This window comes from Nicotiana tabacum, chromosome 9, assembly GCF_000715075.1.
Source record: "Nicotiana tabacum cultivar K326 chromosome 9, ASM71507v2, whole genome shotgun sequence".
In the NCBI taxonomy this organism is placed as follows: Eukaryota; Viridiplantae; Streptophyta; class Magnoliopsida; order Solanales; family Solanaceae; genus Nicotiana; species Nicotiana tabacum.
Genome location: NC_134088.1, coordinates 110356255 through 110371978, shown reverse-complemented (window position 1 = coordinate 110371978; position 15724 = coordinate 110356255). Strand labels below are relative to the sequence as shown.

At 39.7% G+C, this 15724-nt stretch overlaps 1 non-coding gene across 1 annotated transcript; it reads left to right on the top strand.

Moving 5' to 3' along the window:
- The first annotated feature begins 15163 nt into the window (after nt 1-15163).
- On the top strand, nt 15164-15270 carry LOC142164475 (small nucleolar RNA R71). Its single transcript, XR_012695243.1, has one exon. It is a non-coding gene; the product is annotated as a small nucleolar RNA R71 (small nucleolar RNA).
- The last annotated feature ends 454 nt before the right edge of the window (nt 15271-15724 follow it).

Sequence of the window (15724 nt, the reverse complement as noted above, 5' to 3'; positions counted from 1 at the left end):
GGTAGACATGGATCATGAACATCCAACAATGAAAGATAATGTCATGAACATACATAACATGGGACGACAAGACTGTCAAGAAACTATATATAAGGTACGAGCTACCATGAGTCGACACCTGTCTATGAGCCTCTAAAAGAACATAAGTGCTACAACATTGCCGGAACAGGGCCCCGACATACCCATAAGGTCTATAACAAAAATGCATACCAAGACCACGGCAAGTCCGGAGAAGGGATCTTGCCAATAACGCTGAACCGGATAGCCTACTGTGATGGGGGAGCTGCGTCTACCCGTCTATCAGGACCTGCAGCACGACATGCAGCGTCCACAAATAAAAAGGACGTCAGTACGAATAAAGTACTGAGTATGTAAGGCAGAATAGCATAAGTAAGAACAATAATGTAAACAGTGATAGGGAATATACAACCTGTGACATCTGGGTACCTCTGAGGGCTACTGACATGAAATACATGATACATACATATATATATACATAAACGTTTAAAACATATGCCTTTGTGGGCATCATCATCATCATATCGTACCCGGCCGTAATAGGCTCGGTAAAACGTACCCGGCCATCATAGGGCTCGGTAGAATCGTACCCGGCCACGTGGAGCTCGATAAAACCCAACTGATCAGTGGTTGCACAATAGGTGCCATACCCGGCCGACTATAGCGCGGCTCGGTAGAGTAAAATAGATACATATATATGATGCATGCTGGACTCGTTGGAATCATAATTTGAACCTTTCGGAGTGACGTAAGGTCGGTATCCTTCGTACACGTTATTAGGATTAACTCTTCATCAAGAATCTTATAAGAATCAGGAACTACCAACAACATTGATAATATAAGAATAAGAGAAGTAACATCAATATCAATCGTTTCATAAGAAGGGCAGCAATGTAAGTACTGCTAGCTTCTAAGAGTAGAGTATCTTTGGGAGCTCGTTCATTACATTATGTACAATCGGAGTCGTGCAAAAGAATGAAGGGGATAGCCTCACATACCTTGTATATACTGCCCAACCTCAAGCTATGCAAATATCACGACTCCTTAGTCTACAATAAGATAAATGACACTATCATTATCGTTTAAGCGTCGTAACTATTATGTATCAACCACAACCTATTTTACGATGAAACGGACAGCACCTCCCCTATTTATATGACTTCCCACAAGTCAATACAATCACCAAACAGCCCAAACAACATCATTAATAATCATATTGAGCCTCCAAAACAGTCCACCAACCAACAACATTACTACCAAGCTTTTCGATATATATTTCACAAGTTCTAGCTTCAACGACTTAACTGCAACTTGGATAATCTTAAATATATATAGAGTAAGAGGTTCCTTACCTTTAAACAGAAAGAACAACTCCAATTTGACCTTAATTTTCCACGAAATATCCCTTCAATTCTGCCACAAGAACAAGGAAGCGAAACTAGCAATTAATTCGGGTTTTTCGGCACTAGAATTACTTTAAAAGACTTGAAATTACCTAGGGTTGATATTAAAAACTTGAAGGTTTATTTACAGGACATAAAACACTTAAAACAACCTCCCACACGAGCTGGAACAACACAAAAATCAGCAACAACAAGAAGAACAAGAAACTTACTAGCGCCACGGGATTCTCGACACTTGATTTGTGTTGTTTGCCCTTTGTTTGGGTCTTGGATCATGAGAGAACCTTGAGAGAGTGTTTTTAGGGTTCTAAGGTCTGAATATACTGAAATATAATGACTTTAAACGGGGTTGAGGTATCTTATATATGTCCATATGTCTTAAACCGCCTTTGTGGGCCCCATAGAGAGCAGCTTGGCGCACTCTCGCAAAAATGCGAATATCTCTCTATTCCGAGATCGTATCAACGAACGGTTTAATGCGTTGGAAATTAGACTCATAGATCTTCAATTTGATAGGTATATCACCCCATAATTCCAAGCACATTGGGAGAAAAATACAGTAACATTTGACCTAAAGTTTAAGTAAAATTATAAACCTAAGTTGCGACAACTTTTATCGACTTTTGTTTCATAACTCGCTTGACTTCAAGACTTATGATGCGGATATTATATAATTCAAATACATTAAAACAAGACCTCTTGGGACAGTTAATCACCTCTAGTGTTACCCGAAAATACGGATTACAACATCCTTGATTCGTTTAACTTCTAACATTTGTTAACCACTCTTATACACCCTTGTATCGTTTAAGACCAATAGGATTAATTTCTTATCATCTCAAAGATAATATCTTCTTGGATTTACATCGACTACTTACGACGTGATCTATGGTATGCGAATTTGGGTTGTAACACCCTCTCCCCCTTAGGAACATTCGTCCTCGAATGTAAGGGTTTATGGGGTGTCTAACTCATCGTGGATTCCGACGGAGATTTCCGGCTGAGTTTCCCCCATAAAATGGACACTAGCCAAACTTGCAAGCAGTTAAACCCAACCTATGGCCATACAAGACTATACAAAGCATTATGGATATGTACATTATCTGCATATCACCATTTTGTATTTAAAAAAAGAGTATTCACAAGCTATTGCTTACCTCATAGAGCCGTTTCACCTTATAATGCGTCCTTCTTTCCCCCGGTATCCTCGTTATCTTTACTCTGGAATAGGTAAGGGTATTTAGACTTCATCTCCTCTTCTGCTTCCCATGTCATTTCTTCTATATTCTTGTTCCTCCATAATACTTTCACGGAAGCTACATCCTTTGTTCTCAGCTTGCGGACTTGTCGATCTAATATAGCCACTGGCACTTCATCATATGATAGATCCTTTGTAACTTGTACATCTTTGATAGGGACGACCCGAGAAGGGTCTCCAATACATTTCCTCAACATAGATACATGGAATACCGGGTGGACAAATTCCAATTCAGATGGCAATTCTAACTCGTAAGCAACCTGTCCAATTCGTCGAAGAATTTTGTACGGCCCAATATACCGCGGACTCAACTTACCCTTCTTCCCAAAACGCATAACACCCTTCATCGGCGAGATCTTCAGGAAAACCCAATCACCAACCTCAAATTCCAGATCACGACGTCGGACGTCAGAATAAGACTTTTGCCTACTTTGTGCCATCCTCAGTCGCTCTTGTATCACTTTCACCTTCTCAATGGCTTGGTGAATCAAATCTGGCCCATATAATTCTGTCTCACCGACTTCGAACCATCCAACTGGTGATCTACATCTCCTCCCGTACAGTGCCTCATACGGGGCCATTTTAATACTGGAATGATAGCTATTATTGTAGGCAAATTCTATAAGTGCCAGATGGTCATCCCAATTCCCCTTGAAATCTAGAACACATGCTCGTAGCATATCTTCAAGCATCTGGATGGTACGTTCAGCCTGTCCGTCAGTCTGCGGATGGAATGCAGTGCTGAGATTTACTTGTGTGCCTAAACCCTTCTGAAAAGACCTCCAAAAGTTAGCCGTAAATTGAGCTCCTCGGTCTGATATAATAGATACCGGCACACCATGAAGCCTAACAATCTCCTTGATATACAACTTCGCATAATCTTCAGCCGTGTAAGTTGTCTTAACTGGTAGAAAATGGGCAGATTTTGTAAGTCGATCAACTATCATCCAGATGGAGTCAAACTTATGATAAGAGCGAGGTAATCCAATAATGAAGTCCATATTAATCACCTCCCATTTGTAGGTCAGAATCTCTATATTCTGAATCAATCCACTGGGTTTCTGATGCTCGATCTTTACTTGTTGATAATTAGGACACTGGGCTACAAATTCTGCAATAGACTTCTTCATGTTATCCCACCAATACTGCTCCTTAATGTCATGATACATCTTTGTCGAGCCAGGATGGATAGAATATCGGGACTGGTGAATCTCAATCATAATCTTCTCTCGCAACCCTGCCACACTAGGTACACATAATCGGCCCTGGTATCTTAGTGTCCCATCTCCTCCGATCTTGAAAGCTGTAATCTTACACTGCTGAATTCCCTCTCTCAATCTTACTAAGGTAGGATCTTCATATTGCCGTGCTTTTACCTCGGCTACCAAAGATGATTCTGCTGTATTCTATACAGTAACACCTCCGTCATCAGAGTCCAACAATCTGATTCTCATATTGGCCAGCTTGTGAAGCTCTTTGGTCAACCCTTGTCTACCTGCCTCAATATGTATTAAGCTTCCTATTGACTTACGGCTGAGAGCGTCTGCCACAACATTAGCTTTACCGGGATGGTACAATATCTCGACATCGTAGTCTTTCAGTAATTCAAGCCACCTACGCTGCCTCAAATTCAACTCCTTCTGCTTGAAGATGTATTGTAAACTCTTGTGATCTGTGTAGATGTCAACATGGACGCCGTATAAGTAGTGTCATCATATCTTCAAAGCATATATTACTACAGCCAATTCCAAATCATGAGTCGGGTAATTCTTTTCATGCTTCTTTAATTGTCTTGATGCATAAGCAATCACCTTCCCACGTTGCATCAATACGCACCCCAAACCTATACCTGAGGCATTACAATATACCACATAACCTTCTGTTCCTTCTGGGAGAGTGAGCACTGGCGCAGATGTCAATCGATTCTTTAGCTCCTGAAAACTATGTTCACAAGAATCAGACCACTGGAACTTAGTTTTCTGTGTTAACTTAGTCAATGGTGCTGATATAGAGGAAAACCCTTCTACAAACCGCCTATAATATCCTGCTAGCCCCAGGAAGCTGCGGACTTCTGACGGTGTTGTAGGTCTCGGCCAATTCTTCACTGCATCGATCTTCTGAGTGTCGACACTAATACCCGCATCAGATATCACATGGCCAAGGAATGCTACTGAGTTCAGCAAGAATTCACATTTAGAGAGCTTAGCATATAACTTATGATCCTGAAGGGTCTGGGCATAAGCCTGAATACGGGAAATATCCATGCCCTCTACCAAGGAGGCTGTTGTGCACTCATTTATCAGATGTGGTCACCCTATCACTCATCTCGGCCACCATATGGGGAGTATACCTTGATAAAGAATCAAACTATATACTATACTCTCATGCACTCATATTACCCTGTCGAAGGTTCAAGAACTTATCAGCTCTAGCTCATCGTATCTCAGCTGGTAAGTAGTGATGAAGAAAGGCCTCAGAAAATTCCTTCCACACGGCTGGAGGAGCGTTCGGACCCCTAGATCTCTCCCAACTATCATACCATAAAATCGCTAAATCCCATAACCGATAAGAAGCCAACTCTACTGCCTCTGTATCACTAGCATGCATAACACGCAATGTACAATGAACCTGATCAATAAATGTTTGCGGGTCCTCCTTGGGGCTTGATCCGGTAAACACTGGAGGGTCTAGATTAATAAAATCACGAACTCCTGCACTAACCGGTTTATCAGCAGCACCGGTATTCTGCCTCTGAGCCTGAGCAGCTACTAAGCTACTCAACAACTGCACTGCACTGCGCATATCGTGGTCTGTAGTGCCAGACGGAGGAACTGGATGTACTGGGTGCCTCCTAATATCCTCTGGAGGAGACAGAGAGGTATGAGACGGCATCTCACTCTGAGGCTCACTTTGGCCTGCTATGGCTGGAGGCACCTGAATGTTACCCTCTCCTACAGCTGTATCAAGCCGTTTACTAATCGCTTGCTTCCTAGTCGAAGGCATCGCTAAAAGAAAACAAGGTGAATATTAGATATGAACACTTACGACTCAACTCTACGCACGATCTAGATTCAGGAAGAAGGTAACAACCCTAGATGTCACGTAGCCTCCTGATTATAAATGTGGCGCGCTACACATCCATAATCAAAACTCTACTAGACACGGCTCATAGACAACCCCTAGGACAGACTTGCTCTGATACCAAGTTTGTCACGACCCAACTGGAGGGTCATGACTAGCACCCGGGCCATACTTGCCGAGCACCAACGTACATTTTATCTAACCTTCCTTATTATCTTTAAGGGCCGACAAGATCAATATAAATGGTAGACATGGATCATGAACATCCAACAATGAAAGATAATGTCATGAACATACATAACATGGGACGACAAGACTGTCAAGAAACTATATATAAGGTACGAGCTACCATGAGTCGACACCTGTCTATGAGCCTCTAAAAGAACATAAGTGCTACAACATTGCCGAAACAGGGCCCCGACATACCCATAAGGTCTATAACAAAAATGCATACCAAGACCACGGCAAGTCCGGAGAAGGGATCTTGCCAATAACGCTGAACCGGATAGCCTACTGTGATGGGGGAGCTGCGTCTACCCGTCTATCAGGACCTGCAACACGACATGCAGCGTCCACAAATAAAAAGGACGTCAGTACGAATAAAGTACTGAGTATGTAAGGCAGAATAGCATAAGTAAGAACAATAATGTAAACAGTGATAGGGAATATACAACCTGTGACATCTGGGTACCTCTGAGGGCTACTGACATGAAATACATGATACATACATATATATATATACATAAACGTTTAAAACATATGCCTTTGTGGGCATCATCATCATCATATCGTACCCGGCCGTAATAGGCTCGGTAAAACGTACCCGGCCATCATAGGGCTCGGTAGAATCGTACCCGGTCACGTGGAGCTCGGTAAAACCCAACTGATCAGTGGTTGCACAATAGGTGCCATACCCGGCCGACTATAGCGCGGCTCGGTAGAGTAAAATAGATACATATATATGATGCATGCTGGACTCGTTGGAATCATAATTTGAACCTTTCGGAGTGACGTAAGGTCGGTATCCTTCGTACACGTTATTAGGATTAACTCTTCATCAAGAATCTTATAAGAATCAGGAACTACCAACAACATTGATAATATAAGAATAAGAGAAGTAACATCAATATCAATCGTTTCATAAGAAGGGCAGCAATGTAAGTACTGCTAGCTTCTAAGAGTAGAGTATCTTTGGGAGCTCGTTCATTACATTATGTACAATCGGAGTCGTGCAAAAGAATGAAGGGGATAGCCTCACATACCTTGTATATACTGCCCAACCTCAAGCTATGCAAATATCACGACTCCTTAGTCTACAATAAGATAAATGACACTATCATTATCGTTTAAGCGTCGTAACTATTATGTATCGACCACAACCTATTTTACGATGAAACGGACAGCACCTCCCCTATTTATATGACTTCCCACAAGTCAATACAATCACCAAACAGCCCAAACAACATCATTAATAATCATATTGAGCCTCCAAAACAGTCCACCAACCAACAACATTACTACCAAGCTTTTCGATATATATTTCACAAGTTCTAGCTTCAAGGACTTAACTGCAACTTGGATAATCTTAAATATATATAGAGTAAGAGGTTCCTTACCTTTAAACAGAAAGAACAACTCCAATTTGACCCTAATTTTTCACGAAATATCCCTTCAATTCTGCCACAAGAACAAGGAAGCGAAACTAGCAATTAATTCGGGTTTTTCGGCACTAGAATTACTTTAAAAGACTTGAAATCACCTAGGGTTGATATTAAAAACTTGAAGGTTTATTTACAGGACATAAAACACTTAAAACAACCTCCCACACGAGCTGGAACAACACAAAAATCAGCAACAACAAGAAGAACAAGAAACTTACTAGCGCCACGGGATTCTCGACACTTGATTTGTGTTGTTTGCCCTTTGTTTGGGTCTTGGATCATGAGAGAACCTTGAGAGAGTGTTTTTAGGGTTCTAAGGTCTGAATATACTGAAATATAATGACTTAAAACGGGGTTGAGGTATCTTATATATGTCCATATGTCTTAAACCGCCTTTGTGGGCCCCATAGAGAGCAGCTTGGCGCACTCTCGCAAAAATGCGAATATCTCTCTATTCCGAGATCGTATCAACGAACGGTTTAATGCGTTGGAAATTAGACTCATAGATCTTCAATTTGATAGGTAGATCACCCCATAATTCCAAGCACATTGGGAGAAAAATACAGTAACATTTGACCTAAAGTTTAAGTAAAATTATAAACCTAAGTTGCGACAACTTTTATCGACTTTTGTTTCATAACTCGCTTGACTTCAAGACTTATGATGCGGATATTATATGATTCAAATACATTAAAACAAGACCTCTTGGGACAGTTAATCACCTCTAGTGTTACCCGAAAATACGGATTACAACATCCTTGATTCGTTTAACTTCTAATATTTGTTAACCACTCTTATACACCCTTGTATCGTTTAAGACCAATAGGATTAACTTCTTATCATCTCAAAGATAATATCTTCTTGGATTTACATCGACTACTTACGACGTGATCTATGGTATGCGAATTTGGGTTGTAACACCCTCTCCCCCTTAGGAACATTCGTCCTCGAATGTAAGGGTTTATGGGGTGTCTAACTCATCGTGGATTCCGACGGAGATTTCCGGCTGAGTTTCCCCAGCTACAAAGTTGGATATGGATGAACCTGGTTCATCTGTCGATCAGAAGTTGTATAGGGGAATGATTGGCTCATTGTTGTATCTCACTGCTAGTAGACCTGACATTATTTTCAGTGTAGGCCTTTGTGCAAGATTTCAGGCAAATCTGAAGGAGTCTCACTTGACTGTTGTCAAAAGAATTTTGAGATATCTAAAAGGCACCACTGATCTTTGTCTTTGGTATCCAAAAGGTAGTAATTTCAATCTTGTGGGATATGCTGATGCTGATTATGCAGTTTTTCTTGTGGATAAAAAGAGCACCTCAGGTATGGCACACTTTCTTGGCTCATGTCTTGTGTCTTAGGCCACCAAAAAGCAAAATTAAGTGGCCTTATCTATTGCTGAAGCTGAGTATGTTGTTGCCGCTTCATGTTGTGCTCAATTGTTGTGGATCAAACAACAATTAATGGACTTTGGAATTGATGTTGGTTGTATCCCTATTTTTTGTGATAACACTAGTGCAATTAATATGACCAAGAACCCGATTCATCACAAGAGAACTAAGCACATAGATGTTAGGCATCACTTTTTGAGGGATAACTGTGAAAAAGGGTTGATCACTGTGGAATTCTGTGCTACTGACAAGCAAATAGCTGACATCTTTACAAAAGAACCTAAGTAGAGATAACTTTGAAAGGAACAGGTTAGAATTAGGGATGATTGAAATCACCTAAAAGGATCAGTTCAGAATTCACAACGAAAAAAAAAATTGTTGGTTTTGGTTAGAAAATCTGAAAATGTGTATATAATTAGATTAATTTTTGCTCAGACTCATACTTTCAATAGTATACTCTTGTGCCATATGTTAAAATGACTCATTAATCTCTAATGATATTTTCTCTATTTTGGCAAATTTAGACTTACACAAGAGAATTATCAGTGAAGAACCTGGTTCATCAAGATAACACGGTATGTTTTCTACACTCCGCATAATTTTAAATAATAATATTTGGATCATGAGCAGAGTCCTACTTAATTCCAAACTCCTTTTGGACTTATCCGTTACAAGTGAACCAGTTTTGTTCAAAAGAGTCCCAACCGAATTGAAGTACCTAGATTCTAGGGATACACTCCAAAGTCTTTTCAAAACTGAAATTCAGTTTGATTAGACTTCCACACCCACTATCATCCCTTCCACCACCCCAACCTCTAAGAAAAGAGTAAAGATACTTGCTCGCAAGGTTGTTGCGGGGAGAGAATAAAATTGGAGAATAGGTTTGTACTAGTAGGGTCTAAAGCAGGTGTTGAAAATACAGAGTCTGGAGGAATTGGTGGTAAAAATGAAAAAGAAAAAGAAAAAGAGAGCAAGGGTGTTCGAAGTGCTATGAGGGGAAAGGGTAAAAAAAAAGGTGGTTGATTCTTCACCCACTCCTGTGAGTTTAACCAAAGACACAGGTGCAATGGTTGTTTGGGGAGAAAAATCTGCTGGAGTAGAGGAGAGTGTAAAGAAAATAGGGGGAAGTGGGTCTGGCGAAGCCGCTGAAGGGCTGGTTAAACTTGGGTAAAATATAGATGAACCTGTTTCATCTGAACAGGAAACCCTCGCAGACCTACTGAATAGAGTGACTGAAAGTTATAATCTAAAGAAGAAAGGGAGGTTGGTACAAGAAAGGATCATTTTGGGGCTAACACTCGGATTACTTGTGATTATGAGGTCCATGCCACTCCAAATGAACCCGGTTCATCCAAAAAGACACCAGTCAATAGCAAGGTCAGAGCCTTGGTGCAGGAGAGTGGGGCAAAAGAGGCTGAGATAGCAAGGCTGAAGACACGGCTGGCTGAGGTAGAGTCTGAGAGAGATGCTCTTAGAACTAAACTAGCAAGGGAAAAGGAGAAGAATGATGGAATTCTTCAAGACATGCTGAAACTTCTCCAAGCCAAAAACCAAGCCCCCAGTTCTTCCAAGCCTTAAACTTCTAGCCTAGTATAGATCAACCAGTGACCCAGTTCGGGATATTTTATTTTTTTTGCTCATGTTTCCAGTATTTTTATTTCTTTTTATGCTTTGTGGAAGAATCGTATCAATCATCAATGAAATTTATTATTTTTGCTCTAACTGTTTGTTTATATTTCTTTGATGGATAAAATTCTTAGCTTGATCTATGATGATTAATCCATGATTGCATTTGAAGTAGCCCCAGTGGCCATGAGTAAGTTTTAAAATCTGGTTATCTCACATTTTTTATGCAACTTTTCGATGATGCTAAAAGGGGAAAAAAAGTTGTGCTTTGCAACTTTGAACAGTGATGTTTATAACCTAATGAACCTGGTCCTTAATGATAAGTGATAAAAAGGAAAAATGTTTCTAACATTGTGTTTATATTGAGATAAGTTGAAATAGGACCTAAGCTTATGAAAAAGCACAGAGTTTGTCATCATCAAAAAGGGGGAATTTGTTGGCCCAAGTAAAGGATAGTTTTGAAGATTGACAAAGGAACTCAGGGATGAACCAGGTCCATCACTGGTAGGCATAGACACGGGCAGATTCAAAGCACGTGAGATGCACATGCAGGCGATAAACAAAATCTGGCATAATAATAAATATCTCCTGATCGAAAAGATTGCATAATTGATAAGGAGAAGGACTCCTTACTCAACGAGAACATTATCCAAGATAAGGGAGGAGTTAGGAATTGAGATTAAATAGAACTCTTCCACCAAGGAAGAGTAGCATTAGAACTCTAGTTGTTTTCTACTCTACTAACTCTATAAATCACAGGAAGTTCTCATTATACATGGGACGCACAAAAGCAGAAGTTAAATGTGAATTGAGAGCAAAATAGCAAGGCATTTTGCAAGCAGTTCGTGTGTGATTCAAGGGTGCGAACCTGAAGCTACATGAACCAGATAGAAGAACAAGCTCCAAGTGTCTGTCTTTTATTCTAGTTCAATTGTAGTAGGTGTTTTCATATTGTACCTTTCAGCTTTATCTAGAGGCAATTGTAATAGGTACTCAGAGTATTCAAGTTAGAGTTAACTTGAAGTTGTCGCAGCAGTTAGAGACTGGTTGCCACAATGGGATTAGAGTTAATCCTAGGTTTACAAAAGTATTTTGTAAATGCAGTTTTTGGCTCAGTGATTTAGTGGAGAGTTTGGGAAAATCCTACTGGGAAGTAGGTCGTGGTTTTTTACACCTTTTGAGCCAGGTATTTTTCACGTAAAAATCTCTGTGTTCTTTATTTTCTGTACTTATTGTTCCGCAACAGTAGTAGTTGGAACACATAGAAGAACTAGGTCCCTCTATAATCTATGCACGCGAAAAATTGGTAAAAAACACTAGTGAATAAAGCTCAAAACAAGTAAAGTGCAGTAAATTAGAGTGCAATAAGCGACTAAAATATGAGATTATAGCCTACCATCAACACCCCACACTTAAACCATTGCTCGTCCTCGAGCAATCAAACTACACTTCACATAGACACGACCTTTTTAAACAACTCTTATAACTCATCATACCAAGAGTATTTAAAACAGATTAAGTACAATACCGTAACATCTTAGCATCAAGATTTGACTCAAAAGCACTACGAATTATTTATAACCCGCTCACTTTCTCTAACACAGAGGTCAACGACATTACCTTTCCTTCATGAATCAAGTGCCCTCACACAACAGTAGAGAGTAGTTCCACACACAATAAGATTTAAGAACAATTAGAAACTCAAGATAGAAAGAATTCACTCGCTATCAGAAATAACATCCATATGCCACAAAAGACATACCATAGGCTTCCTCATAGTGTACTACTCTACTAATTGAGCTCATTCAGTCATGAATCAAGTAGGACTTTATTTGGTTGTAATGTAAGCTACGGGATACATAGGATACATTTAGATATAAGAGTGATTACACCTCCCAAAGCACTTTAATACATATATATTTAACCGTTCAAAACCCCACACTTATGTCAAACCATAACTCAACCTTCACATCAATATAGAGTAACTCCCAACTTCTTTAAACACAAATACATCAAGAGTATCAACGAATATTTTGCACAACAATACACTATTTTTTCTTTTTCTTTTCTTATTCAATTCAAGTGGCTCTTACTTTTTCAAACTAGTGCACCTTTATCCTTATTTCAATAGTTCCACTCAAAAGCCAAACCAACCATCCCACACTCCAACTTTTACAAAGTTCATATCAAATTCAAGTGCTCACGAGAGGTAAAAGTTCAAATAGATGGTCAATTTAAACAAATGGGTAAGGCTTGTAAAGTGGTTGCCAAATAAATAGGATTATAGGCTCAACAGGGTTAACTAAGATACATAATAATTAGGTGGGTAATAGCATATAACTAGCTCAACAAAGAAACGCCTAAATCACTTCCAAGACTAAATAAAAATACTATTTCTCTTTGCAAACACACGGGGCAAGTTCTAGATATCAAATGCAATGCACAAAATAACACAAAACCTCACACCCACATGGAACATAACTCACTCAGTATCGGACTATCAAGACACTCTAGTCAAAATAGTTAAGCAAAGTTAAGATCATACAATTTAAGGTACTTACACATGAGTCAAAAACTGAGCCTAAGCGTCACAACTAAATCACTTACTATTATCAAGTCATAATAAAGTTAAGAGATATTGCTTTCAATTCAAATCATAACACAAGGTTTTCTACTCCTAACAAAAATAAAAACTAACTATGCCCGATTCAAACAAAACCCTTGGAAAAGAACTGCGGCCCAAAGAAAACCCAAGGGAAAATTATTACACTACCTAACAAAAGAAATTTTTTTGTCTTTTTTCTTTGACTTTACTCTCTCAAGAAACTCGTTGAATGATATCCATCGTCGGGAAAAATCAAAAAAATTTCAATTTTTATGGTTTTTCAAATTTTCCAACTACTACAACTAACAAAACTAACACATATACATACAACATACAATTATCCCCCACCCCATACTTTAAGTTGTGGCCTGTCCCCATGACACACTATTAAAAAGTATAAGATAAAGGAAACTTTTCTGAATATCTAGTCGGGGTCTGAGTCGAAGTCGGGATCCATTCCTCGCCTTCGAACTAATGCGTACATCCATGCCGACAGCTTTTTCTCAGCCTTCTTGGGGTGAACCCCACACTTTTTATGCCTTTTTTTCTACATTCATATCAAACGTCACCGTCTCCTCACCCACTCTAAGCATGAGTTTCCTCTCGTGTATATCCAATATTGCTCTACCCGTTACTAAGAATGGTCTTCCTAGGATGAGGGGGACCTCCTTATTGTCCTCCATATTCACCACTATAAAGTCTACAAGAAATACAAACTTATGCATCCGAACTAACACATCTTCCACTATCACCTCGGGTATTAAAGTCGTCTCGTCCGCCAGCTGCAAAGATATTGGCACTGACCTTATCTCTCTAATCTCCTTCTCCGGTTTCCTGTAAATACATATAGGCATTAAATTAATTGAGGCACCAAAATCACATAATGATTTATCAAACTTTATAGTTCCTAATAAGCAAGGTATAGTAAAACTCCCTGGATCTCAACACTTTTGTGGGAGTTTATTTTACAATATCGTGTTGCAATACTCCGTGAGCTTCACCACTGCAGTCTCCTCTATTTTCCTCTTATTCGTAAGGATCTCCTTCAAGAATTTGGAATAAGAATGCATTTGTGAGAGCACTTCTGTGAATGGTAAGTTCACATGAACCTGTTTCAGCACATCTAGGAATTTCTCAAATTGCTTGTCCAGCTTTTCTCTATATAGTTTTCGAGGGAAAGGTAAAGCATGCATATGTTTTCTCTCCTTATGTTCCTCCCTTCTTGATTTTTCATCCTTCTTCTTCTCAGTTTTCATCAGGCCTTTCTTCTTTTTATCAACATCATTCTTCAGTTGCTCCCCACTTTCTTTTTCAAGTATCACCTCTTTTTGGATCAGGGTGGGATCTTTCAACACTTGCCCATTTCTCAGAGTTACAACATTTACTGTTTCTTTGGGATTCTTTTTTCAGTGTCAGCGAGGAGAGTTCCTACAACCCTCTCAGATAATATTATTGCAATTTGTCTCACTTTTCTCTCTAGATTTCGCAAACCAGTGCTCAATTCTTTGATAGCTGCTCCATGAGCCTCCATCCTCTCACCTGTCTTGATAATGAAAGCCTTCATTACTTCCTCTAGACCATGTTGAATAGGCTGTTGAGGCTAAAATTGCTGCCTCTGCTGATTTTGGTATGCTGGAGCTCCTTGTCCCTGCGGTCTAGAGTTATTTTGCTGCCAAGCATTTGTAGTACCTCCGGGTGAACTCCATGAAACACCTGGGTGCCTCTGACCCATTGCATAGAAATTGTAGTTTCCCACAGCATTTACTTCCTTCGTTGAGGCTTGACACTCATGAGTAGGGTGTCCTCTTCCACATATATCATAAGTTGCGTGAGGCTTACTTTGTATCGAGGCTAAGGTCAGCTTCCTTATCTCTTTGGCCATAGCATCAAGTTGTACCTGCACAGATGTGTTAGCATCAACCTGGTGAACACTAGTTGATCTTCTTCTTTCAGCACTCTCAAAGGGCCATTGATTAGCATCTTCAGATAACTCATCAAGAATTGTAACTATCTCCTCTAGAGTCTTCTTTATCAACGGGCCTCCGGGTGCATTTCTCAATATTCTACGTGAGGTCGGTATCAATCCATCCCAAAAGTCCTGGAGTTGCATCCAGAGTTCAATTCCACAATGTTGACACTTTCGAACAATCTCTTTAAACCTCTCCCATGCTTCAAAAATAGTTTTCGTATCTTTCTGGCGGAAGTTATGGAGTTCTCTTCTAAACTTGCCCGTTTTGGCTGAGGAGAAATATTTATCAAGGAATTTTCTGGTCATATCCTCCCATGTTCTAATCGAACCTGTGGGTAAGCTTCGAAGCCACTGTTTTGCATCATCTTTGAGTGTAAAGGGGAATGCCCTCAAGTACACTGCATCTCGTGACACACCATTGTATTGAAAGGTGTTCATAATCTCCTCAAAGTCCATTAGATGTATGTTTGAATCTTTATTTGGCTTCCCTTTGAAGACACAACAATTCTAAAGGTTTTGAAGCAACCCTTGCTTCAACTTGAAATTGTTTGCTGCAATTGGAGATGGTCTAACACTTGATTAACCTTGATTGTAGACCGGTCTAACATAATCACCAAGTGGTCTCCCATGCATGGGAGCTATATTTTTGAACTGGTCTGCACCCAAGGGTTGATTTTGAGCAATTCTACGACCCCTCTCTTCTTCATAGTTA